This window comes from Hippocampus zosterae, chromosome 1 (assembly GCF_025434085.1).
Source record: "Hippocampus zosterae strain Florida chromosome 1, ASM2543408v3, whole genome shotgun sequence".
NCBI classification, from domain to species: domain Eukaryota; kingdom Metazoa; phylum Chordata; class Actinopteri; order Syngnathiformes; family Syngnathidae; genus Hippocampus; species Hippocampus zosterae.
The window spans coordinates 39,053,977-39,075,863 of NC_067451.1; the positions used below are offsets into that span (position 1 = coordinate 39,053,977).

The 21,887-nt window shown below is 50.4% G+C and overlaps 27 non-coding genes and 10 pseudogenes across 27 annotated transcripts; all 37 read right to left on the reverse strand.

Annotated features, from left to right (window-relative positions):
• Positions 1–259: 259 nt before the first annotated feature.
• Positions 260–368, reverse strand: LOC127616647 (uncharacterized; annotated as a pseudogene).
• A 480-nt stretch (positions 369–848) lies between these two features.
• Positions 849–967, reverse strand: LOC127588863 (5S ribosomal RNA). Its single transcript, XR_007959213.1, has one exon. It is a non-coding gene; the product is annotated as a 5S ribosomal RNA (ribosomal RNA).
• A 481-nt stretch (positions 968–1,448) lies between these two features.
• LOC127616273 (uncharacterized) lies at positions 1,449–1,557 on the reverse strand (annotated as a pseudogene).
• A 480-nt stretch (positions 1,558–2,037) lies between these two features.
• LOC127616781 (uncharacterized) lies at positions 2,038–2,146 on the reverse strand (annotated as a pseudogene).
• A 480-nt stretch (positions 2,147–2,626) lies between these two features.
• Positions 2,627–2,745, reverse strand: LOC127588865 (5S ribosomal RNA). Its single transcript, XR_007959214.1, has one exon. It is a non-coding gene; the product is annotated as a 5S ribosomal RNA (ribosomal RNA).
• A 482-nt stretch (positions 2,746–3,227) lies between these two features.
• Positions 3,228–3,346, reverse strand: LOC127588872 (5S ribosomal RNA). Its single transcript, XR_007959215.1, has one exon. It is a non-coding gene; the product is annotated as a 5S ribosomal RNA (ribosomal RNA).
• A 481-nt stretch (positions 3,347–3,827) lies between these two features.
• On the reverse strand, positions 3,828–3,936 carry LOC127616648 (uncharacterized; annotated as a pseudogene).
• Positions 3,937–4,416: 480 nt separating this feature from the next.
• On the reverse strand, positions 4,417–4,535 carry LOC127588877 (5S ribosomal RNA). Its single transcript, XR_007959217.1, has one exon. It is a non-coding gene; the product is annotated as a 5S ribosomal RNA (ribosomal RNA).
• Positions 4,536–5,015: 480 nt separating this feature from the next.
• On the reverse strand, positions 5,016–5,134 carry LOC127614374 (5S ribosomal RNA). Its single transcript, XR_007966489.1, has one exon. It is a non-coding gene; the product is annotated as a 5S ribosomal RNA (ribosomal RNA).
• Positions 5,135–5,615: 481 nt separating this feature from the next.
• On the reverse strand, positions 5,616–5,724 carry LOC127616651 (uncharacterized; annotated as a pseudogene).
• A 480-nt stretch (positions 5,725–6,204) lies between these two features.
• On the reverse strand, positions 6,205–6,323 carry LOC127588887 (5S ribosomal RNA). Its single transcript, XR_007959221.1, has one exon. It is a non-coding gene; the product is annotated as a 5S ribosomal RNA (ribosomal RNA).
• Positions 6,324–6,803: 480 nt separating this feature from the next.
• LOC127588894 (5S ribosomal RNA) lies at positions 6,804–6,922 on the reverse strand. The gene has a single exon (XR_007959222.1). It is a non-coding gene; the product is annotated as a 5S ribosomal RNA (ribosomal RNA).
• A 481-nt stretch (positions 6,923–7,403) lies between these two features.
• Positions 7,404–7,512, reverse strand: LOC127616655 (uncharacterized; annotated as a pseudogene).
• Positions 7,513–7,992: 480 nt separating this feature from the next.
• Positions 7,993–8,111, reverse strand: LOC127588897 (5S ribosomal RNA). Its single transcript, XR_007959223.1, has one exon. It is a non-coding gene; the product is annotated as a 5S ribosomal RNA (ribosomal RNA).
• A 481-nt stretch (positions 8,112–8,592) lies between these two features.
• Positions 8,593–8,711, reverse strand: LOC127614378 (5S ribosomal RNA). Its single transcript, XR_007966491.1, has one exon. It is a non-coding gene; the product is annotated as a 5S ribosomal RNA (ribosomal RNA).
• A 481-nt stretch (positions 8,712–9,192) lies between these two features.
• LOC127616657 (uncharacterized) lies at positions 9,193–9,301 on the reverse strand (annotated as a pseudogene).
• Positions 9,302–9,781: 480 nt separating this feature from the next.
• On the reverse strand, positions 9,782–9,900 carry LOC127588898 (5S ribosomal RNA). Its single transcript, XR_007959224.1, has one exon. It is a non-coding gene; the product is annotated as a 5S ribosomal RNA (ribosomal RNA).
• Positions 9,901–10,380: 480 nt separating this feature from the next.
• LOC127588899 (5S ribosomal RNA) lies at positions 10,381–10,499 on the reverse strand. Its single transcript, XR_007959225.1, has one exon. It is a non-coding gene; the product is annotated as a 5S ribosomal RNA (ribosomal RNA).
• A 482-nt stretch (positions 10,500–10,981) lies between these two features.
• On the reverse strand, positions 10,982–11,100 carry LOC127588902 (5S ribosomal RNA). The gene has a single exon (XR_007959226.1). It is a non-coding gene; the product is annotated as a 5S ribosomal RNA (ribosomal RNA).
• A 482-nt stretch (positions 11,101–11,582) lies between these two features.
• Positions 11,583–11,701, reverse strand: LOC127614384 (5S ribosomal RNA). Its single transcript, XR_007966492.1, has one exon. It is a non-coding gene; the product is annotated as a 5S ribosomal RNA (ribosomal RNA).
• A 481-nt stretch (positions 11,702–12,182) lies between these two features.
• LOC127616660 (uncharacterized) lies at positions 12,183–12,291 on the reverse strand (annotated as a pseudogene).
• Positions 12,292–12,771: 480 nt separating this feature from the next.
• LOC127588906 (5S ribosomal RNA) lies at positions 12,772–12,890 on the reverse strand. The gene has a single exon (XR_007959227.1). It is a non-coding gene; the product is annotated as a 5S ribosomal RNA (ribosomal RNA).
• Positions 12,891–13,370: 480 nt separating this feature from the next.
• LOC127588910 (5S ribosomal RNA) lies at positions 13,371–13,489 on the reverse strand. The gene has a single exon (XR_007959228.1). It is a non-coding gene; the product is annotated as a 5S ribosomal RNA (ribosomal RNA).
• Positions 13,490–13,971: 482 nt separating this feature from the next.
• LOC127588912 (5S ribosomal RNA) lies at positions 13,972–14,090 on the reverse strand. Its single transcript, XR_007959229.1, has one exon. It is a non-coding gene; the product is annotated as a 5S ribosomal RNA (ribosomal RNA).
• A 481-nt stretch (positions 14,091–14,571) lies between these two features.
• Positions 14,572–14,690, reverse strand: LOC127614747 (5S ribosomal RNA). The gene has a single exon (XR_007966688.1). It is a non-coding gene; the product is annotated as a 5S ribosomal RNA (ribosomal RNA).
• Positions 14,691–15,172: 482 nt separating this feature from the next.
• On the reverse strand, positions 15,173–15,291 carry LOC127614390 (5S ribosomal RNA). The gene has a single exon (XR_007966500.1). It is a non-coding gene; the product is annotated as a 5S ribosomal RNA (ribosomal RNA).
• Positions 15,292–15,772: 481 nt separating this feature from the next.
• LOC127616664 (uncharacterized) lies at positions 15,773–15,881 on the reverse strand (annotated as a pseudogene).
• Positions 15,882–16,361: 480 nt separating this feature from the next.
• On the reverse strand, positions 16,362–16,470 carry LOC127616770 (uncharacterized; annotated as a pseudogene).
• A 480-nt stretch (positions 16,471–16,950) lies between these two features.
• LOC127588915 (5S ribosomal RNA) lies at positions 16,951–17,069 on the reverse strand. Its single transcript, XR_007959230.1, has one exon. It is a non-coding gene; the product is annotated as a 5S ribosomal RNA (ribosomal RNA).
• Positions 17,070–17,551: 482 nt separating this feature from the next.
• LOC127588922 (5S ribosomal RNA) lies at positions 17,552–17,670 on the reverse strand. Its single transcript, XR_007959232.1, has one exon. It is a non-coding gene; the product is annotated as a 5S ribosomal RNA (ribosomal RNA).
• A 481-nt stretch (positions 17,671–18,151) lies between these two features.
• On the reverse strand, positions 18,152–18,270 carry LOC127614751 (5S ribosomal RNA). The gene has a single exon (XR_007966689.1). It is a non-coding gene; the product is annotated as a 5S ribosomal RNA (ribosomal RNA).
• A 482-nt stretch (positions 18,271–18,752) lies between these two features.
• On the reverse strand, positions 18,753–18,871 carry LOC127614519 (5S ribosomal RNA). The gene has a single exon (XR_007966573.1). It is a non-coding gene; the product is annotated as a 5S ribosomal RNA (ribosomal RNA).
• A 481-nt stretch (positions 18,872–19,352) lies between these two features.
• On the reverse strand, positions 19,353–19,471 carry LOC127614736 (5S ribosomal RNA). The gene has a single exon (XR_007966686.1). It is a non-coding gene; the product is annotated as a 5S ribosomal RNA (ribosomal RNA).
• Positions 19,472–19,953: 482 nt separating this feature from the next.
• Positions 19,954–20,072, reverse strand: LOC127588929 (5S ribosomal RNA). The gene has a single exon (XR_007959233.1). It is a non-coding gene; the product is annotated as a 5S ribosomal RNA (ribosomal RNA).
• A 483-nt stretch (positions 20,073–20,555) lies between these two features.
• On the reverse strand, positions 20,556–20,674 carry LOC127588936 (5S ribosomal RNA). Its single transcript, XR_007959234.1, has one exon. It is a non-coding gene; the product is annotated as a 5S ribosomal RNA (ribosomal RNA).
• A 480-nt stretch (positions 20,675–21,154) lies between these two features.
• LOC127615170 (5S ribosomal RNA) lies at positions 21,155–21,273 on the reverse strand. The gene has a single exon (XR_007966835.1). It is a non-coding gene; the product is annotated as a 5S ribosomal RNA (ribosomal RNA).
• Positions 21,274–21,754: 481 nt separating this feature from the next.
• LOC127588943 (5S ribosomal RNA) lies at positions 21,755–21,873 on the reverse strand. The gene has a single exon (XR_007959235.1). It is a non-coding gene; the product is annotated as a 5S ribosomal RNA (ribosomal RNA).
• Positions 21,874–21,887: the final 14 nt, after the last annotated feature.

The window sequence follows — 21,887 nt, forward strand, 5'->3', positions numbered from 1 at the left end:
TTTTCCAGTGGAGGTGCAAAGGCATCCAGCAGGCGGAAATCCCAAGCTGTTTCAAGTCCAAGTGCTATCATGACCGATCCCCGTGCAGACGGCTCCCTCTGTTGGACATTAATTTTATTCCAAAGAGACGTTGATCTGTCAAATCAACGTGAAGGAAACGATTTCAAACCACAGGATAAGTGAAAGTTGAATGACGAATGAATGCCAAAATTTTTGGAAAGAGCAGTGAATCGTGTTGAGAATTGGAGGTGGGTGCAAAAGCTTACAGCACCTGGTATTCCCAGGGGGTCTCCCATCCAAGTACTAACCAGGCCCGACCCTGCTTAGCTTCCGAGATCGGGTGCTCTCAGGGTAGTATGGCCGTAAGCGAGGGTAAACGTGAAAATTGTCCCCTTTATAGCAGACAGGGCACTTCTGGGTCGGGGGTGGAGTAGTGGGGTGATTTTTTTTTCATTTAATAAACCTCCTCCGGAGTGCACAAAGGAGGGACCCGCTCCCGTGGTGGTTTGAGCGCGCAGCCTGTCAGGCTCGCATACGGTCCTCTGCGAGCACGCAGATGCGGTATTTGACGTTTGTTGCAAAAGTGGGCTTTTCCAGTGGAGGTGCAAAGGCATCCAGCAGGCGGAAATCCCAAGCTGTTTCATGTCCAAGTGCTATCATGACCGATCCCCGTGCAGACGGCTCCCTCTGTTGGACATTAATTTTATTCCAAAGAGACGTTGATCTGTCAAATCAACGTGAAGGAAACGATTTCAAACCACAGGATAAGTGAAAGTTGAATGACGAATGAATGCCAAAATTTTTGGAAAGAGCAGTGAATCATGTTGAGAATTGGAGGTGGGTCCAAAAGCTTACAGCACCTGGTATTCCCAGGCGGTCTCCCATCCAAGTACTAACCAGGCCCGACCCTGCTTAGCTTCCGAGATCGGACGAGATCGGGCGTTCTCAGGGTAGTATGGCCGTAAGCGAGGGAAAACGTGAAAATTGTCCTCTTTATAGCAGACAGGGCACTTCCGGGTCGGGGGTGGAGTAGTGGGGTGATTTTTTTTTTCATTTAATAAACCTCCTCCGGAGTGCACAAAGGAGGGGCCCGCTCCCGTGGTGGTTTGAGCGCGCAGCCTGTCAGGCTCGCATACGGTCCTCTGCGAGCACGCAGATACGGTATTTGACGTTTGTTGCAAAAGTGGGCTTTTCCAGTGGAGGTGCAAAGGCATCCAGCAGGCGGAAATCCCAAGCTGTTTCATGTCCAAGTGCTATCATGACCGATCCCCGTGCAGACGGCTCCCTCTGTTGGACATTAATTTTATTCCAAAGAGACGTTGATCTGTCAAATCAACGTGAAGGAAACGATTTCAAACCACAGGATAAGTGAAAGTTGAATGACGAATGAATGCCAAAATTTTTGGAAAGAGCAGTGAATCGTGTTGAGAATTGGAGGTGGGTGCAAAAGCTTACAGCACCTGGTATTCCCAGGCGGTCTCCCATCCAAGTACTAACCAGGCCCGACCCTGCTTAGCTTCCGAGATCGGGTGCTCTCAGGGTAGTATGGCCGTAAGCGAGGGTAAACGTGAAAATTGTCCCCTTTATAGCAGACAGGGCACTTCTGGGTCGGGGGTGGAGTCGTGGGGTGATTTTTTTTTCATTTAATAAACCTCCTCCGGAGTGCACAAAGGAGGGACCCGCTCCCGTGGTGGTTTGAGCGCGCAGCCTGTCAGGCTCGCATACGGTCCTCTGCGAGCACGCAGAGGCTGTATTTGATGTCTGTTGCAAAAGTTGGCTTTTCCAGTGGAGGTGCAAAAGCATCCAGCAGGCGGAAATCCCAAGCTGCTTCATGTCCAAGTGCTATCATTACCGATCCACGTGCAGACGGCTCCCTCTGTTGGACATTAATTTTATTCCAAAGAGACGTTGATCTGTCAAATCAACGTGAAGGAAACGATTTCAAACCACAGGATAAGTGAAAGTTGAATGACGAATGAATGCCAAAATTTTTGGAAAGAGCAGTGAATCGTGTTGAGAATTGGAGGTGGGTGCAAAAGCTTACAGCACCTGGTATTCCCAGGGGGTCTCCCATCCAAGTAATAACCAGGCCCGACCCTGCTTAGCTTCCGAGATCGGGTGCTCTCAGGGTAGTATGGCCGTAAGCGAGGGTAAACGTGAAAATTGTCCCCTTTATAGCAGACAGGGCACTTCTGGGTCGGGGGTGGAGTAGTGGGGTGATTTTTTTTTCATTTAATAAACCTCCTCCGGAGTGCACAAAGGAGGGACCCGCTCCCGTGGTGGTTTGAGCGCGCAGCCTGTCAGGCTCGCATACGGTCCTCTGCGAGCACGCAGAGGCTGTATTTGATGTCTGTTGCAAAAGTTGGCTTTTCCAGTGGAGGTGCAAAGGCATCCAGCAGGCGGAAATCCCAAGCTGTTTCATGTCCAAGTGCTATCATGACCGATCCCCGTGCAGACGGCTCCCTCTGTTGGACATTAATTTTATTCCAAAGAGACGTTGATCTGTCAAATCAACGTGAAGGAAACGATTTCAAACCACAGGATAAGTGAAAGTTGAATGACGAATGAATGCCAAAATTTTTGGAAAGAGCAGTGAATCATGTTGAGAATTGGAGGTGGGTCCAAAAGCTTACAGCACCTGGTATTCCCAGGCGGTCTCCCATCCAAGTACTAACCAGGCCCGACCCTGCTTAGCTTCCGAGATCGGACGAGATCGGGCGTTCTCAGGGTAGTATGGCCGTAAGCGAGGGAAAACGTGAAAATTGTCCTCTTTATAGCAGACAGGGCACTTCCGGGTCGGGGGTGGAGTAGTGGGGTGATTTTTTTTTTTCATTTAATAAACCTCCTCCGGAGTGCACAAAGGAGGGGCCCGCTCCCGTGGTGGTTTGAGCGCGCAGCCTGTCAGGCTCGCATACGGTCCTCTGCGAGCACGCAGATACGGTACTTGATGTCTGTTGCAAAAGTTGGCTTTTCCAGTGGAGGTGCAAAAGCATCCAGCAGGCGGAAATCCCAAGCTGCTTCATGTCCAAGTGCTATCATTATCGATCCACGTGCAGACGGCTCCCTCTGTTGGACATTAATTTTATTCCAAAGAGACGTTGATCTGTCAAATCAACGTGAAGGAAACGATTTCAAACCACAGGATAAGTGAAAGTTGAATGACGAATGAATGCCAAAATTTTTGGAAAGAGCAGTGAATCGTGTTGTGAATTGGAGGTGGGTGCAAAAGCTTACAGCACCTGGTATTCCCAGGCGGTCTCCCATCCAAGTACTAACCAGGCCCGACCCTGCTTAGCTTCCGAGATCGGACGAGATCGGGCGTTCTCAGGGTAGTATGGCCGTAAGCGAGGGAAAACGCGAAAATTGTCCTCTTTATAGCAGACAGGGCACTTCCGGGTCGGGGGTGGAGTCGTGGGGTGATTTTTTTTTTCATTTAATAAACCTCCTCCGGAGTGCACAAAGGAGGGGCCCGCTCCCGTGGTGGTTTGAGCGCGCAGCCTGTCAGGCTCGCATACGGTCCTCTGCGAGCACGCAGATGCGGTATTTGACGTTTGTTGCAAAAGTGGGCTTTTCCAGTGGAGGTGCAAAGGCATCCAGCAGGCGGAAATCCCAAGCTGTTTCATGTCCAAGTGCTATCATGACCGATCCCCGTGCAGACGGCTCCCTCTGTTGGACATTAATTTTATTCCAAAGACACGTTGATCTGTCAAATCAACGTGAAGGAAACGATTTCAAACCACAGGATAAGTGAAAGTTGAATGACGAATGAATGCCAAAATTTTTGGAAAGAGCAGTGAATCGTGTTGAGAATTGGAGGTGGGTGCAAAAGCTTACAGCACCTGGTATTCCCAGGGGGTCTCCCATCCAAGTACTAACCAGGCCCGACCCTGCTTAGCTTCCGAGATCGGGTGCTCTCAGGGTAGTATGGCCGTAAGCGAGGGTAAACGTGAAAATTGTCCCCTTTATAGCAGACAGGGCACTTCTGGGTCGGGGGTGGAGTAGTGGGGTGATTTTTTTTTCATTTAATAAACCTCCTCCGGAGTGCACAAAGGAGGGACCCGCTCCCGTGGTGGTTTGAGCGCGCAGCCTGTCAGGCTCGCATACGGTCCTCTGCGAGCACGCAGAGGCTGTATTTGATGTCTGTTGCAAAAGTTGGCTTTTCCAGTGGAGGTGCAAAAGCATCCAGCAGGCGGAAATCCCAAGCTGCTTCATGTCCAAGTGCTATCATTACCGATCCACGTGCAGACGGCTCCCTCTGTTGGACATTAATTTTATTCCAAAGAGACGTTGATCTGTCAAATCAACGTGAAGGAAACGATTTCAAACCACAGGATAAGTGAAAGTTGAATGACGAATGAATGCCAAAATTTTTGGAAAGAGCAGTGAATCGTGTTGTGAATTGGAGGTGGGTGCAAAAGCTTACAGCACCTGGTATTCCCAGGCGGTCTCCCATCCAAGTACTAACCAGGCCCGACCCTGCTTAGCTTCCGAGATCGGACGAGATCGGGCGTTCTCAGGGTAGTATGGCCGTAAGCGAGGGAAAACGTGAAAATTGTCCCCTTTATAGCAGACAGGGCACTTGCGGGTCGGGGATGGAGTCGTGGGGTGATTTTTTTTTTCATTTAATGACCTCCTCCCGAGAGCACGAAGGAGGGGCCCGCTCCCGTGGTGGTTTGAGCGCGCAGCCTGTCAGGCTTGCATACGGTCCTCTGCGAGCACGCAGATGCGGTATTTGACGTTTGTTGCAAAAGTGGGCTTTTCCAGTGGAGGTGCAAAGGCATCCAGCAGGCGGAAATCCCAAGCTGTTTCATGTCCAAGTGCTATCATGACCGATCCCCGTGCAGACGGCTCCCTCTGTTGGACATTAATTTTATTCCAAAGAGACGTTGATCTGTCAAATCAACGTGAAGGAAACGATTTCAAACCACAGGATAAGTGAAAGTTGAATGACGAATGAATGCCAAAATTTTTGGAAAGAGCAGTGAATCGTGTTGAGAATTGGAGGTGGGTGCAAAAGCTTACAGCACCTGGTATTCCCAGGCGGTCTCCCATCCAAGTACTAACCAGGCCCGACACTGCTTAGCTTCCGAGATCGGACGAGATCGGGCGTTCTCAGGGTAGTATGGCCGTAAGCGAGGGAAAACGTGAAAATTGTCCTCTTTATAGCAGACAGGGCACTTCCGGGTCGAGGGTGGAGTAGTGGGGTGATTTTTTTTTTCATTTAATAAACCTCCTCCGGAGTGCACAAAGGAGGGGCCCGCTCCCGTGGTGGTTTGAGCGCGCAGCCTGTCAGGCTCGCATACGGTCCTCTGCGAGCACGCAGATGCGGTATTTGACGTTTGTTGCAAAAGTGGGCTTTTCCAGTGGAGGTGCAAAGGCATCCAGCAGGCGGAAATCCCAAGCTGTTTCAAGTCCAAGTGCTATCATGACCGATCCCCGTGCAGACGGCTCCCTCTGTTGGACATTAATTTTATTCCAAAGAGACGTTGATCTGTCAAATCAACGTGAAGGAAACGATTTCAAACCACAGGATAAGTGAAAGTTGAATGACGAATGAATGCCAAAATTTTTGGAAAGAGCAGTGAATCGTGTTGAGAATTGGAGGTGGGTGCAAAAGCTTACAGCACCTGGTATTCCCAGGGGGTCTCCCATCCAAGTACTAACCAGGCCCGACCCTGCTTAGCTTCCGAGATCGGGTGCTCTCAGGGTAGTATGGCCGTAAGCGAGGGTAAACGTGAAAATTGTCCCCTTTATAGCAGACAGGGCACTTCTGGGTCGGGGGTGGAGTAGTGGGGTGATTTTTTTTTCATTTAATAAACCTCCTCCGGAGTGCACAAAGGAGGGACCCGCTCCCGTGGTGGTTTGAGCGCGCAGCCTGTCAGGCTCGCATACGGTCCTCTGCGAGCACGCAGAGGCTGTATTTGATGTCTGTTGCAAAAGTTGGCTTTTCCAGTGGAGGTGCAAAAGCATCCAGCAGGCGGAAATCCCAAGCTGCTTCATGTCCAAGTGCTATCATTACCGATCCACGTGCAGACGGCTCCCTCTGTTGGACATTAATTTTATTCCAAAGAGACGTTGATCTGTCAAATCAACGTGAAGGAAACGATTTCAAACCACAGGATAAGTGAAAGTTGAATGACGAATGAATGCCAAAATTTTTGGAAAGAGCAGTGAATCGTGTTGTGAATTGGAGGTGGGTGCAAAAGCTTACAGCACCTGGTATTCCCAGGCGGTCTCCCATCCAAGTACTAACCAGGCCCGACCCTGCTTAGCTTCCGAGATCGGACGAGATCGGGCGTTCTCAGGGTAGTATGGCCGTAAGCGAGGGAAAACGTGAAAATTGTCCCCTTTATAGCAGACAGGGCACTTGCGGGTCGGGGATGGAGTCGTGGGGTGATTTTTTTTTTCATTTAATGACCTCCTCCCGAGAGCACGAAGGAGGGGCCCGCTCCCGTGGTGGTTTGAGCGCGCAGCCTGTCAGGCTCGCATACGGTCCTCTGCGAGCACGCAGATGCGGTATTTGACGTTTGTTGCAAAAGTGGGCTTTTCCAGTGGAGGTGCAAAGGCATCCAGCAGGCGGAAATCCCAAGCTGTTTCATGTCCAAGTGCTGTCATGACCGATCCCCGTGCAGACGGCTCCCTCTGTTGGACATTAATTTTATTCCAAAGAGACGTTGATCTGTCAAATCAACGTGAAGGAAACGATTTCAAACCACAGGATAAGTGAAAGTTGAATGACGAATGAATGCCAAAATTTTTGGAAAGAGCAGTGAATCGTGTTGTGAATTGGAGGTGGGTGCAAAAGCTTACAGCACCTGGTATTCCCAGGCGGTCTCCCATCCAAGTACTAACCAGGCCCGACCCTGCTTAGCTTCCGAGATCGGACGAGATCGGGCGTTCTCAGGGTAGTATGGCCGTAAGCGAGGGAAAACGCGAAAATTGTCCTTTTTATAGCAGACAGGGCACTTCCGGGTCGGGGGTGGAGTAGTGGGGTGATTTTTTTTTTTCATTTAATGACCTTCTCCCGAGAGCACGAAGGAGGGGCCCGCTCCCGTGGTGGTTTGAGCGCGCAGCCTGTCAGGCTCGCATACGGTCCTCTGCGAGCACGCAGATGCGGTATTTGACGTTTGTTGCAAAAGTGGGCTTTTCCAGTGGAGGTGCAAAGGCATCCAGCAGGCGGAAATCCCAAGCTGTTTCATGTCCAAGTGCTATCATGACCGATCCCCGTGCAGACGGCTCCCTCTGTTGGACATTAATTTTATTCCAAAGAGACGTTGATCTGTCAAATCAACGTGAAGGAAACGATTTCAAACCACAGGATAAGTGAAAGTTGAATGACGAATGAATGCCAAAATTTTTGGAAAGAGCAGTGAATCGTGTTGAGAATTGGAGGTGGGTGCAAAAGCTTACAGCACCTGGTATTCCCAGGGGGTCTCCCATCCAAGTACTAACCAGGCCCGACCCTGCTTAGCTTCCGAGATCGGGTGCTCTCAGGGTAGTATGGCCGTAAGCGAGGGTAAACGTGAAAATTGTCCCCTTTATAGCAGACAGGGCACTTCTGGGTCGGGGGTGGAGTCGTGGGGTGATTTTTTTTTCATTTAATAAACCTCCTCCGGAGTGCACAAAGGAGGGACCCGCTCCCGTGGTGGTTTGAGCGCGCAGCCTGTCAGGCTCGCATACGGTCCTCTGCGAGCACGCAGAGGCTGTATTTGATGTCTGTTGCAAAAGTTGGCTTTTCCAGTGGAGGTGCAAAAGCATCCAGCAGGCGGAAATCCCAAGCTGCTTCATGTCCAAGTGCTATCATTACCGATCCACGTGCAGACGGCTCCCTCTGTTGGACATTAATTTTATTCCAAAGAGACGTTGATCTGTCAAATCAACGTGAAGGAAACGATTTCAAACCACAGGATAAGTGAAAGTTGAATGACGAATGAATGCCAAAATTTTTGGAAAGAGCAGTGAATCGTGTTGTGAATTGGAGGTGGGTGCAAAAGCTTACAGCACCTGGTATTCCCAGGCGGTCTCCCATCCAAGTACTAACCAGGCCCGACCCTGCTTAGCTTCCGAGATCGGACGAGATCGGGCGTTCTCAGGGTAGTATGGCCGTAAGCGAGGGAAAACGTGAAAATTGTCCCCTTTATAGCAGACAGGGCACTTGCGGGTCGGGGATGGAGTCGTGGGGTGATTTTTTTTTTTCATTTAATGACCTCCTCCCGAGAGCACGAAGGAGGGGCCCGCTCCCGTGGTGGTTTGAGCGCGCAGCCTGTCAGGCTCGCATACGGTCCTCTGCGAGCACGCAGATGCGGTATTTGACGTTTGTTGCAAAAGTGGGCTTTTCCAGTGGAGGTGCAAAGGCATCCAGCAGGCGGAAATCCCAAGCTGTTTCATGTCCAAGTGCTATCATGACCGATCCCCGTGCAGACGGCTCCCTCTGTTGGACATTAATTTTATTCCAAAGAGACGTTGATCTGTCAAATCAACGTGAAGGAAACGATTTCAAACCACAGGATAAGTGAAAGTTGAATGACGAATGAATGCCAACATTTTTGGAAAGAGCAGTGAATCGTGTTGAGAATTGGAGGTGGGTGCAAAAGCTTACAGCACCTGGTATTCCCAGGCGGTCTCCCATCCAAGTACTAACCAGGCCCGACACTGCTTAGCTTCCGAGATCGGACGAGATCGGGCGTTCTCAGGGTAGTATGGCCGTAAGCGAGGGAAAACGTGAAAATTGTCCTCTTTATAGCAGACAGGGCACTTCCGGGTCGAGGGTGGAGTAGTGGGGTGATTTTTTTTTTCATTTAATAAACCTCCTCCGGAGTGCACAAAGGAGGGGCCCGCTCCCGTGGTGGTTTGAGCGCGCAGCCTGTCAGGCTCGCATACGGTCCTCTGCGAGCACGCAGATGCGGTATTTGACGTTTGTTGCAAAAGTGGGCTTTTCCAGTGGAGGTGCAAAGGCATCCAGCAGGCGGAAATCCCAAGCTGTTTCAAGTCCAAGTGCTATCATGACCGATCCCCGTGCAGACGGCTCCCTCTGTTGGACATTAATTTTATTCCAAAGAGACGTTGATCTGTCAAATCAACGTGAAGGAAACGATTTCAAACCACAGGATAAGTGAAAGTTGAATGACGAATGAATGCCAAAATTTTTGGAAAGAGCAGTGAATCGTGTTGAGAATTGGAGGTGGGTGCAAAAGCTTACAGCACCTGGTATTCCCAGGGGGTCTCCCATCCAAGTACTAACCAGGCCCGACCCTGCTTAGCTTCCGAGATCGGGTGCTCTCAGGGTAGTATGGCCGTAAGCGAGGGTAAACGTGAAAATTGTCCCCTTTATAGCAGACAGGGCACTTCTGGGTCGGGGGTGGAGTAGTGGGGTGATTTTTTTTTCATTTAATAAACCTCCTCCGGAGTGCACAAAGGAGGGACCCGCTCCCGTGGTGGTTTGAGCGCGCAGCCTGTCAGGCTCGCATACGGTCCTCTGCGAGCACGCAGAGGCTGTATTTGATGTCTGTTGCAAAAGTTGGCTTTTCCAGTGGAGGTGCAAAAGCATCCAGCAGGCGGAAATCCCAAGCTGCTTCATGTCCAAGTGCTATCATTACCGATCCACGTGCAGACGGCTCCCTCTGTTGGACATTAATTTTATTCCAAAGAGACGTTGATCTGTCAAATCAACGTGAAGGAAACGATTTCAAACCACAGGATAAGTGAAAGTTGAATGACGAATGAATGCCAAAATTTTTGGAAAGAGCAGTGAATCGTGTTGTGAATTGGAGGTGGGTGCAAAAGCTTACAGCACCTGGTATTCCCAGGCGGTCTCCCATCCAAGTACTAACCAGGCCCGACCCTGCTTAGCTTCCGAGATCGGACGAGATCGGGCGTTCTCAGGGTAGTATGGCCGTAAGCGAGGGAAAACGTGAAAATTGTCCCCTTTATAGCAGACAGGGCACTTGCGGGTCGGGGATGGAGTCGTGGGGTGATTTTTTTTTTCATTTAATGACCTCCTCCCGAGAGCACGAAGGAGGGGCCCGCTCCCGTGGTGGTTTGAGCGCGCAGCCTGTCAGGCTCGCATACGGTCCTCTGCGAGCACGCAGATGCGGTATTTGACGTTTGTTGCAAAAGTGGGCTTTTCCAGTGGAGGTGCAAAGGCATCCAGCAGGCGGAAATCCCAAGCTGTTTCATGTCCAAGTGCTATCATGACCGATCCCCGTGCAGACGGCTCCCTCTGTTGGACATTAATTTTATTCCAAAGTGACGTTGATCTGTCAAATCAACGTGAAGGAAACGATTTCAAACCACAGGATAAGTGAAAGTTGAATGACGAATGAATGCCAAAATTTTTGGAAAGAGCAGTGAATCGTGTTGAGAATTGGAGGTGGGTCCAAAAGCTTACAGCACCTGGTATTCCCAGGCGGTCTCCCATCCAAGTACTAACCAGGCCCGACCCTGCTTAGCTTCCGAGATCGGACGAGATCGGGCGTTCTCAGGGTAGTATGGCCGTAAGCGAGGGAAAACGTGAAAATTGTCCTCTTTATAGCAGACAGGGCACTTCCGGGTCGGGGGTGGAGTAGTGGGGTGATTTTTTTTTTTCATTTAATAAACCTCCTCCGGAGTGCACAAAGGAGGGGCCCGCTCCCGTGGTGGTTTGAGCGCGCAGCCTGTCAGGCTCGCATACGGTCCTCTGCGAGCACGCAGATACGGTACTTGATGTCTGTTGCAAAAGTTGGCTTTTCCAGTGGAGGTGCAAAAGCATCCAGCAGGCGGAAATCCCAAGCTGCTTCATGTCCAAGTGCTATCATTATCGATCCACGTGCAGACGGCTCCCTCTGTTGGACATTAATTTTATTCCAAAGAGACGTTGATCTGTCAAATCAACGTGAAGGAAACGATTTCAAACCACAGGATAAGTGAAAGTTGAATGACGAATGAATGCCAAAATTTTTGGAAAGAGCAGTGAATCGTGTTGAGAATTGGAGGTGGGTGCAAAAGCTTACAGCACCTGGTATTCCCAGGCGGTCTCCCATCCAAGTACTAACCAGGCCCGACCCTGCTTAGCTTCCGAGATCGGACGAGATCGGGCGTTCTCAGGGTAGTATGGCCGTAAGCGACGGAAAACGCGAAAATTGTCCTCTTTATAGCAGACAGGGCACTTCCGGGTCGGGGGTGGAGTAGTGGGGTGATTTTTTTTTTTCATTTAATAAACCTCCTCCGGAGTGCACAAAGGAGGGGCCCGCTCCCGTGGTGGTTTGAGCGCGCAGCCTGTCAGGCTCGCATACGGTCCTCTGCGAGCACGCAGATGCGGTATTTGACGTTTGTTGCAAAAGTGGGCTTTTCCAGTGGAGGTGCAAAGGCATCCAGCAGGCGGAAATCCCAAGCTGTTTCATGTCCAAGTGCTATCATGACCGATCCCCGTGCAGACGGCTCCCTCTGTTGGACATTAATTTTATTCCAAAGAGACGTTGATCTGTCAAATCAACGTGAAGGAAACGATTTCAAACCACAGGATAAGTGAAAGTTGAATGACGAATGAATGCCAAAATTTTTGGAAAGAGCAGTGAATCGTGTTGAGAATTGGAGGTGGGTGCAAAAGCTTACAGCACCTGGTATTCCCAGGCGGTCTCCCATCCAAGTACTAACCAGGCCCGACACTGCTTAGCTTCCGAGATCGGACGAGATCGGGCGTTCTCAGGGTAGTATGGCCGTAAGCGAGGGAAAACGTGAAAATTGTCCTCTTTATAGCAGACAGGGCACTTCCGGGTCGAGGGTGGAGTAGTGGGGTGATTTTTTTTTTCATTTAATAAACCTCCTCCGGAGTGCACAAAGGAGGGGCCCGCTCCCGTGGTGGTTTGAGCGCGCAGCCTGTCAGGCTCGCATACGGTCCTCTGCGAGCACGCAGATGCGGTATTTGACGTTTGTTGCAAAAGTGGGCTTTTCCAGTGGAGGTGCAAAGGCATCCAGCAGGCGGAAATCCCAAGCTGTTTCAAGTCCAAGTGCTATCATGACCGATCCCCGTGCAGACGGCTCCCTCTGTTGGACATTAATTTTATTCCAAAGAGACGTTGATCTGTCAAATCAACGTGAAGGAAACGATTTCAAACCACAGGATAAGTGAAAGTTGAATGACGAATGAATGCCAAAATTTTTGGAAAGAGCAGTGAATCGTGTTGAGAATTGGAGGTGGGTGCAAAAGCTTACAGCACCTGGTATTCCCAGGGGGTCTCCCATCCAAGTACTAACCAGGCCCGACCCTGCTTAGCTTCCGAGATCGGGTGCTCTCAGGGTAGTATGGCCGTAAGCGAGGGTAAACGTGAAAATTGTCCCCTTTATAGCAGACAGGGCACTTCTGGGTCGGGGGTGGAGTAGTGGGGTGATTTTTTTTTCATTTAATAAACCTCCTCCGGAGTGCACAAAGGAGGGACCCGCTCCCGTGGTGGTTTGAGCGCGCAGCCTGTCAGGCTCGCATACGGTCCTCTGCGAGCACGCAGAGGCTGTATTTGATGTCTGTTGCAAAAGTTGGCTTTTCCAGTGGAGGTGCAAAAGCATCCAGCAGGCGGAAATCCCAAGCTGCTTCATGTCCAAGTGCTATCATTACCGATCCACGTGCAGACGGCTCCCTCTGTTGGACATTAATTTTATTCCAAAGAGACGTTGATCTGTCAAATCAACGTGAAGGAAACGATTTCAAACCACAGGATAAGTGAAAGTTGAATGACGAATGAATGCCAAAATTTTTGGAAAGAGCAGTGAATCGTGTTGTGAATTGGAGGTGGGTGCAAAAGCTTACAGCACCTGGTATTCCCAGGCGGTCTCCCATCCAAGTACTAACCAGGCCCGACCCTGCTTAGCTTCCGAGATCGGACGAGATCGGGCGTTCTCAGGGTAGTATGGCCGTAAGCGAGGGAAAACGTGAAAATTGTCCCCTTTATAGCAGACAGGGCACTTGCGGGTCGGGGATGGAGTCGTGGGGTGATTTTTTTTTTCATTTAATGACCTCCTCCCGAGAGCACGAAGGAGGGGCCCGCTCCCGTGGTGGTTTGAGCGCGCAGCCTGTCAGGCTCGCATACGGTCCTCTGCGAGCACGCAGATGCGGTATTTGACGTTTGTTGCAAAAGTGGGCTTTTCCAGTGGAGGTGCAAAGGCATCCAGCAGGCGGAAATCCCAAGCTGTTTCATGTCCAAGTGCTATCATGACCGATCCCCGTGCAGACGGCTCCCTCTGTTGGACATTAATTTTATTCCAAAGAGACGTTGATCTGTCAAATCAACGTGAAGGAAACGATTTCAAACCACAGGATAAGTGAAAGTTGAATGACGAATGAATGCCAAAATTTTTGGAAAGAGCAGTGAATCGTGTTGAGAATTGGAGGTGGGTCCAAAAGCTTACAGCACCTGGTATTCCCAGGCGGTCTCCCATCCAAGTACTAACCAGGCCCGACCCTGCTTAGCTTCCGAGATCGGACGAGATCGGGCGTTCTCAGGGTAGTATGGCCGTAAGCGAGGGAAAACGTGAAAATTGTCCTCTTTATAGCAGACAGGGCACTTCCGGGTCGGGGGTGGAGTAGTGGGGTGATTTTTTTTTTTCATTTAATAAACCTCCTCCGGAGTGCACAAAGGAGGGGCCCGCTCCCGTGGTGGTTTGAGCGCGCAGCCTGTCAGGCTCGCATACGGTCCTCTGCGAGCACGCAGATACGGTACTTGATGTCTGTTGCAAAAGTTGGCTTTTCCAGTGGAGGTGCAAAAGCATCCAGCAGGCGGAAATCCCAAGCTGCTTCATGTCCAAGTGCTATCATTATCGATCCACGTGCAGACGGCTCCCTCTGTTGGACATTAATTTTATTCCAAAGAGACTTTGATCTGTCAAATCAACGTGAAGGAAACGATTTCAAACCACAGGATAAGTGAAAGTTGAATGACGAATGAATGCCAAAATTTTTGGAAAGAGCAGTGAATCGTGTTGTGAATTGGAGGTGGGTGCAAAAGCTTACAGCACCTGGTATTCCCAGGCGGTCTCCCATCCAAGTACTAACCAGGCCCGACCCTGCTTAGCTTCCGAGATCGGACGAGATCGGGCGTTCTCAGGGTAGTATGGCCGTAAGCGAGGGAAAAGGCGAAAATTGTCCTCTTTATAGCAGACAGGGCACTTCCGGGTCGGGGGTGGAGTCGTGGGGTGATTTTTTTTTTCATTTAATAAACCTCCTCCGGAGTGCACAAAGGAGGGGCCCGCTCCCGTGGTGGTTTGAGCGCGCAGCCTGTCAGGCTCGCATACGGTCCTCTGCGAGCACGCAGATGCGGTATTTGACGTTTGTTGCAAAAGTGGGCTTTTCCAGTGGAGGTGCAAAGGCATCCAGCAGGCGGAAATCCCAAGCTGTTTCATGTCCAAGTGCTATCATGACCGATCCCCGTGCAGACGGCTCCCTCTGTTGGACATTAATTTTATTCCAAAGAGACGTTGATCTGTCAAATCAACGTGAAGGAAACGATTTCAAACCACAGGATAAGTGAAAGTTGAATGACGAATGAATGCCAAAATTTTTGGAAAGAGCAGTGAATCGTGTTGAGAATTGGAGGTGGGTGCAAAAGCTTACAGCACCTGGTATTCCCAGGCGGTCTCCCATCCAAGTACTAACCAGGCCCGACCCTGCTTAGCTTCCGAGATCGGACGAGATAGGGCGTTCTCAGGGTAGTATGGCCGTAAGCGAGGGAAAACGCGAAAATTGTCCTTTTTATAGCAGACAGGGCACTTCCGGGTCGGGGGTGGAGTAGTGGGGTGATTTTTTTTTTTCATTTAATAAACCTCCTCCGGAGTGCACAAAGGAGGGGCCCGCTCCCGTGGTGGTTTGAGCGCGCAGCCTGTCAGGCTCGCATACGGTCCTCTGCGAGCACGCAGATGCGGTATTTGACGTTTGTTGCAAAAGTGGGCTTTTCCAGTGGAGGTGCAAAGGCATCCAGCAGGCGGAAATCCCAAGCTGTTTCATGTCCAAGTGCTATCATGACCGATCCCCGTGCAGACGGCTCCCTCTGTTGGACATTAATTTTATTCCAAAGAGACGTTGATCTGTCAAATCAACGTGAAGGAAACGATTTCAAACCACAGGATAAGTGAAAGTTGAATGACGAATGAATGCCAAAATTTTTGGAAAGAGCAGTGAATCGTGTTGAGAATTGGAGGTGGGTGCAAAAGCTTACAGCACCTGGTATTCCCAGGCGGTCTCCCATCCAAGTACTAACCAGGCCCGACACTGCTTAGCTTCCGAGATCGGACGAGATCGGGCGTTCTCAGGGTAGTATGGCCGTAAGCGAGGGAAAACGTGAAAATTGTCCTCTTTATAGCAGACAGGGCACTTCCGGGTCGAGGGTGGAGTAGTGGGGTGATTTTTTTTTTCATTTAATAAACCTCCTCCGGAGTGCACAAAGGAGGGGCCCGCTCCCGTGGTGGTTTGAGCGCGCAGCCTGTCAGGCTCGCATACGGTCCTCTGCGAGCACGCAGATGCGGTATTTGACGTTTGTTGCAAAAGTGGGCTTTTCCAGTGGAGGTGCAAAGGCATCCAGCAGGCGGAAATCCCAAGCTGTTTCAAGTCCAAGTGCTATCATGACCGATCCCCGTGCAGACGGCTCCCTCTGTTGGACATTAATTTTATTCCAAAGAGACGTTGATCTGTCAAATCAACGTGAAGGAAACGATTTCAAACCACAGGATAAGTGAAAGTTGAATGACGAATGAATGCCAAAATTTTTGGAAAGAGCAGTGAATCGTGTTGAGAATTGGAGGTGGGTGCAAAAGCTTACAGCACCTGGTATTCCCAGGGGGTCTCCCATCCAAGTACTAACCAGGCCCGACCCTGCTTAGCTTCCGAGATCGGGTGCTCTCAGGGTAGTATGGCCGTAAGCGAGGGTAAACGTGAAAATTGTCCCCTTTATAGCAGACAGGGCACTTCTGGGTCGGGGGTGGAGTAGTGGGGTGATTTTTTTTTCATTTAATAAACCTCCTCCGGAGTGCACAAAGGAGGGACCCGCTCCCGTGGTGGTTTGAGCGCGCAGCCTGTCAGGCTCGCATACGGTCCTCTGCGAGCACGCAGAGGCTGTATTTGATGTCTGTTGCAAAAGTTGGCTTTTCCAGTGGAGGTGCAAAAGCATCCAGCAGGCGGAAATCCCAAGCTGCTTCATGTCCAAGTGCTATCATTACCGATCCACGTGCAGACGGCTCCCTCTGTTGGACATTAATTTTATTCCAAAGAGACGTTGATCTGTCAAATCAACGTGAAGGAAACGATTTCAAACCACAGGATAAGTGAAAGTTGAATGACGAATGAATGCCAAAATTTTTGGAAAGAGCAGTGAATCGTGTTGTGAATTGGAGGTGGGTGCAAAAGCTTACAGCACCTGGTATTCCCAGGCGGTCTCCCATCCAAGTACTAACCAGGCCCGACCCTGCTTAGCTTCCGAGATCGGGCGTTCTCAGGGTAGTATGGCCGTAAGCGAGGGAAAACGTGAAAATTGTCCCCTTTATAGCAGACAGGGCACTTGCGGGTCGGGGATGGAGTCGTGGGGTGATTTTTTTTTTCATTTAATGACCTCCTCCCGAGAGCACGAAGGAGGGGCCCGCTCCCGTGGTGGTTTGAGCGCGCAGCCTGTCAGGCTCGCATACGGTCCTCTGCGAGCACGCAGATGCGGTATTTGACGTTTGTTGCAAAAGTGGGCTTTTCCAGTGGAGGTGCAAAGGCATCCAGCAGGCGGAAATCCCAAGCTGTTTCATGTCCAAGTGCTATCATGACCGATCCCCGTGCAGACGGCTCCCTCTGTTGGACATTAATTTTATTCCAAAGAGACGTTGATCTGTCAAATCAACGTGAAGGAAACGATTTCAAACCACAGGATAAGTGAAAGTTGAATGACGAATGAATGCCAAAATTTTTGGAAAGAGCAGTGAATCGTGTTGAGAATTGGAGGTGGGTCCAAAAGCTTACAGCACCTGGTATTCCCAGGCGGTCTCCCATCCAAGTACTAACCAGGCCCGACCCTGCTTAGCTTCCGAGATCGGACGAGATCGGGCGTTCTCAGGGTAGTATGGCCGTAAGCGAGGGAAAACGTGAAAATTGTCCTCTTTATAGCAGACAGGGCACTTCCGGGTCGGGGGTGGAGTAGTGGGGTGATTTTTTTTTTTCATTTAATAAACCTCCTCCGGAGTGCACAAAGGAGGGGCCCGCTCCCGTGGTGGTTTGAGCGCGCAGCCTGTCAGGCTCGCATACGGTCCTCTGCGAGCACGCAGATACGGTACTTGATGTCTGTTGCAAAAGTTGGCTTTTCCAGTGGAGGTGCAAAAGCATCCAGCAGGCGGAAATCCCAAGCTGCTTCATGTCCAAGTGCTATCATTATCGATCCACGTGCAGACGGCTCCCTCTGTTGGACATTAATTTTATTCCAAAGAGACTTTGATCTGTCAAATCAACGTGAAGGAAACGATTTCAAACCACAGGATAAGTGAAAGTTGAATGACGAATGAATGCCAAAATTTTTGGAAAGAGCAGTGAATCGTGTTGTGAATTGGAGGTGGGTGCAAAAGCTTACAGCACCTGGTATTCCCAGGCGGTCTCCCATCCAAGTACTAACCAGGCCCGACCCTGCTTAGCTTCCGAGATCGGACGAGATCGGGCGTTCTCAGGGTAGTATGGCCGTAAGCGAGGGAAAAGGCGAAAATTGTCCTCTTTATAGCAGACAGGGCACTTCCGGGTCGGGGGTGGAGTCGTGGGGTGATTTTTTTTTTCATTTAATAAACCTCCTCCGGAGTGCACAAAGGAGGGGCCCGCTCCCGTGGTGGTTTGAGCGCGCAGCCTGTCAGGCTCGCATACGGTCCTCTGCGAGCACGCAGATGCGGTATTTGACGTTTGTTGCAAAAGTGGGCTTTTCCAGTGGAGGTGCAAAGGCATCCAGCAGGCGGAAATCCCAAGCTGTTTCATGTCCAAGTGCTATCATGACCGATCCCCGTGCAGACGGCTCCCTCTGTTGGACATTAATTTTATTCCAAAGAGACGTTGATCTGTCAAATCAACGTGAAGGAAACGATTTCAAACCACAGGATAAGTGAAAGTTGAATGACGAATGAATGCCAAAATTTTTGGAAAGAGCAGTGAATCGTGTTGAGAATTGGAGGTGGGTGCAAAAGCTTACAGCACCTGGTATTCCCAGGCGGTCTCCCATCCAAGTACTAACCAGGCCCGACCCTGCTTAGCTTCCGAGATCGGACGAGATAGGGCGTTCTCAGGGTAGTATGGCCGTAAGCGAGGGAAAACGCGAAAATTGTCCTTTTTATAGCAGACAGGGCACTTCCGGGTCGGGGGTGGAGTAGTGGGGTGATTTTTTTTTTTCATTTAATAAACCTCCTCCGGAGTGCACAAAGGAGGGGCCCGCTCCCGTGGTGGTTTGAGCGCGCAGCCTGTCAGGCTCGCATACGGTCCTCTGCGAGCACGCAGATGCGGTATTTGACGTTTGTTGCAAAAGTGGGCTTTTCCAGTGGAGGTGCAAAGGCATCCAGCAGGCGGAAATCCCAAGCTGTTTCATGTCCAAGTGCTATCATGACCGATCCCCGTGCAGACGGCTCCCTCTGTTGGACATTAATTTTATTCCAAAGAGACGTTGATCTGTCAAATCAACGTGAAGGAAACGATTTCAAACCACAGGATAAGTGAAAGTTGAATGACGAATGAATGCCAAATTTTTTGGAAAGAGCAGTGAATCGTGTTGAGAATTGGAGGTGGGTGCAAAAGCTTACAGCACCTGGTATTCCCAGGCGGTCTCCCATCCAAGTACTAACCAGGCCCGACCCTGCTAAGCTTCCGAGATCGGACGAGATCGGGCGTTCTCAGGGTAGTATGGCCGTAAGCGAGGGAAAACGCGAAAATTGTCCTCTTTATAGCAGACAGGGCACTTCCGGGTCGAGGGTGGAGTAGTGGGGTGATTTTTTTTTTCATTTAATAAACCTCCTCCGGAGTGCACAAAGGAGGGGCCCGCTCCCGTGGTGGTTTGAGCGCGCAGCCTGTCAGGCTCGCATACGGTCCTCTGCGAGCACGCAGATGCGGTATTTGACGTTTGTTGCAAAAGTGGGCTTTTCCAGTGGAGGTGCAAAGGCATCCAGCAGGCGGAAATCCCAAGCTGTTTCATGTCCAAGTGCTATCATGACCGATCCCCGTGCAGACGGCTCCCTCTGTTGGACATTAATTTTATTCCAAAGAGACGTTGATCTGTCAAATCAACGTGAAGGAAACGATTTCAAACCACAGGATAAGTGAAAGTTGAATGACGAATGAATGCCAAAATTTTTGGAAAGAGCAGTGAATCGTGTTGAGAATTGGAGGTGGGTGCAAAAGCTTACAGCACCTGGTATTCCCAGGCGGTCTCCCATCCAAGTACTAACCAGGCCCGACCCTGCTTAGCTTCCGAGATCGGACAAGATCGGGCGTTCTCAGGGTAGTATGGCCGTAAGAGAGGGAAAACGCGAAAATTGTCCTCTTTATAGCAGACAGGGCACTTCCGGGTCGGGGGTGGAGTAGTGGGGTGATTTTTTTTTTCATTTAATAAACCTCCTCCGGAGTGCACAAAGGAGGGGCCCGCTCCCGTGGTGGTTTGAGCGCGCAGCCTGTCAGGCTCGCATACGGTCCTCTGCGAGCACGCAGATGCGGTATTTGACGTTTGTTGCAAAAGTGGGCTTTTCCAGTGGAGGTGCAAAGGCATCCAGCAGGCGGAAATCCCAAGCTGTTTCATGTCCAAGTGCTATCATGACCGATCCCCGTGCAGACGGCTCCCTCTGTTGGACATTAATTTTATTCCAAAGAGACGTTGATCTGTCAAATCAACGTGAAGGAAACGATTTCAAACCACAGGATAAGTGAAAGTTGAATAACGAATGAATGCCAAAATTTTTTGGAAAGAGCAGTGAATCGTGTTGAGAATTGGAGGTGGGTGCAAAAGCTTACAGCACCTGGTATTCCCAGGCGGTCTCCCATCCAAGTACTAACCAGGCCCGACCCTGCTTAGCTTCCGAGATCGGACGAGATCGGGCGTTCTCAGGGTAGTATGGCCGTAAGCGAGGGAAAAACGCGAAAATTGTCCTCTTTATAGCAGACAGGGCACTTCCGGGTCGGGGGTGGAGTAGTGGGGTGATTTTTTTTTTTCATTTAATAAACCTCCTCCGGAGTGCACAAAGGAGGGGCCCGCTCCCGTGGTGGTTTGAGCGCGCAGCCTGTCAGGCTCGCATACGGTCCTCTGCGAGCACGCAGATGCGGTATTTGACGTTTGTTGCAAAAGTGGGCTTTTCCAGTGGAGGTGCAAAGGCATCCAGCAGGCGGAAATCCCAAGCTGTTTCATGTCCAAGTGCTTTCATGACCGATCCCCGTGCAGACGGCTCCCTCTGTTGGACATTAATTTTATTCCAAAGAGACGTTGATCTGTCAAATCAACGTGAAGGAAACGATTTCAAACCACAGGATAAGTGAAAGTTGAATGACGAATGAATGCCAAAATTTTTGGAAAGAGCAGTGAATCGTGTTGAGAATTGGAGGTGGGTGCAAAAGCTTACAGCACCTGGTATTCCCAGGCGGTCTCCCATCCAAGTACTAACCAGGCCCGACCCTGCTTAGCTTCCGAGATCGGACGAGATCGGGCGTTCTCAGGGTAGTATGGCCGTAAGCGAGGGAAAACGTGAAAATTGTCCCCTTTATAGCAGACAGGGCACTTCTGGGTCGGGGGTGGAGTAGTGGGGTGATTTTTTTTTCATTTAATAAACCTCCTCCGGAGTGCACAAAGGAGGGGCCCGCTCCCGTGGTGGTTTGAGCGCGCAGCCTGTCAGGCTCGCATACGGTCCTCTGCGAGCACGCAGATGCGGTATTTGACGTTTGTTGCAAAAGTTGGCTTTTCCAGTGGAGGTGCAAAAGCATCCAGCAGGCGGAAATCCCAAGCTGTTTCATGTCCAAGTGCTATCATGACCGATCCACGTGCAGACGGCTCCCTCTGTTGGACATTAATTTTATTCCAAAGAGACGTTGATCTGTCAAATCAACGTGAAGGAAACGATTTCAAACCACAGGATAAGTGAAAGTTGAATGACGAATGAATGCCAAAATTTGTGGAAAGAGCAGTGAATCGTGTTGTGAATTAGAGGTGGGTGCAAAAGCTTACAGCATCTGGTATTCCCAGGCGGTCTCCCATCCAAGTACTAAGCAGGCCCGACCCTGCTTAGCTTCCGAGATCGGACGAGATCGGGCGTTCTCAGGGTAGTATGGCCGTAAGCGAGGGAAAACGCGAAAATTGTCCTCTTTATAGCAGACAGGGCACTTCCGGGTCGGGGGTGGAGTAGTGGGGTGATTTTTTTTTTCATTTAATAAACCTCCTCCGGAGTGCACAAAGGAGGGGCCCGCTCCCGTGGTGGTTTGAGCGCGCAGCCTGTCAGGCTCGCATACGGTCCTCTGCGAGCACGCAGATGCGGTATTTGACGTTTGTTGCAAAAGTGGGCTTTTCCAGTGGAGGTGCAAAGGCATCCAGCAGGCGGAAATCCCAAGCTGTTTCATGTCCAAGTGCTATCATGACCGATCCCCGTGCAGACGGCTCCCTCTGTTGGACATTAATTTTATTCCAAAGAGACGTTGATCTGTCAAATCAACGTGAAGGAAACGATTTCAAACCACAGGATAAGTGAAAGTTGAATGACGAATGAATGCCAAAATTTTTGGAAAGAGCAGTGAATCGTGTTGTGAATTAGAGGTGGGTGCAAAAGCTTACAGCACCTGGTATTCCCAGGCGGTCTCCCATCCAAGTACTAACCAGGCCCGACCCTGCTTAGCTTCCGAGATCGGACGAGATCGGGCGTTCTCAGGGTAGTATGGCCGTAAGCGAGGGAAAACGCGA